Source organism: Taudactylus pleione, unplaced genomic scaffold (genome assembly GCF_031769625.1).
Source record: "Taudactylus pleione unplaced genomic scaffold, aTauple2 ptg000377l, whole genome shotgun sequence".
NCBI lineage: Eukaryota > Metazoa > Chordata > Amphibia > Anura > Myobatrachidae > Taudactylus > Taudactylus pleione.
The window spans coordinates 970,193-971,539 of NW_028284778.1; positions in this window are offsets into that span (position 1 = coordinate 970,193).

The following is a 1,347-nucleotide window of genomic DNA, read 5'->3' on the forward strand; positions in this document are numbered from 1 at the left end:
CCAGACTGTAGGATGGGGCCACAGTGTGTATGATAGGACCCCAGACTGAAGGATAGGGCCACAGTGTATGATAGGAGCCCAGACTGAAGGATAGGGCCTCAGTGTGTATGATAGAATCCCAGACTGAAGGCTAGGGCCACAGTGTGTATGATAGGGCCCCAGACCGAAGGATAGGGCCACAGTGTGTATGATAGGACCCCAGACTGAAGGATATGGCCACAGTGTGTGTGATAGGACCCCAGACTGTAGGATAGGGCCACAGTGTGCGTGATAGGACCCCAGACTGCAGGATAGGGCCACAGTGTATATGATAGGACTCCAGACTGAAGGATAGGGCCACAGTGTATATGATAGGACTCCAGACTGAAAGATAGAGCCACAGTGTGCATGATAGGACCCCAGACCGAAGGATAGGGCCACATTGTGTATGATAGTACCCCAGACTGAAGGATAGGGCCACTGGACCGGATTCAGACCCGGACGCTAAGCCGCGATCGCTCGCTGCCAAAATGGGACGTGTATGCAAATTCCGCGATCGCACTGTATGTCTTAAAGAGGGACGGCAGTGAGCGAACGCTGGTGTATAAAGATGCCCACTTTCCTTTCTTAACACACGTCATCTCCAGGAAGTGTATGATTAATCGATAACATCGAGAGCCATCGGAGCTGCACGCAGCGCTTGATGTAGACCCTACCCCGCCGCAAGCACTGCGATCAGTGCTGACTGAAATACAACCAGGTGACGTGTACAATGACGCCTCCATGCTAATTATGCACGCCCTTTAAACACCGTTTTGACGCCCAGACACGCCTGCGTTCGCACCACCACTCCCCCGTTTGCAAGCACCTTCCCGTTACCACTCACAAACGGCACTGTCACTCAAAGCAGCGTCCAGTCTTTGTACTACGAGTGCACGATTCCTGATCGCAGTGATTGGCTCGCGCACTGCGATGCATACGCCCATAGCGAGCGATCGCGGCTTAGCGTCCAGGCCCACAGTGTGTATGATAGGGTGTCCAGACCGAAGGATAGGGCCACAGTGTGTAGGACATGACACCAGACTGTAGGAGAGGGCCACAGTGTGTAATACATGACCCCAAATTGTAGGATAGGGTCACAGTGTGTTTGGTAGGTCCCCAGACTGTAGGATAGGACCAGTGTGTATGACAGGACCCCGGACTAGTAATATAACGCGTCCCCACCTATGCTATATATACGATGTAATAATTAGCATATGATGCGTTCTCCCGGGCGCACCGGGATTCACTTCTCTGAGACCGGAGTACTACATCCCCCAGCAGCCACCGCGGCCTCAGTGGAACGCAATACCCGGAAGCGGCCTGGAA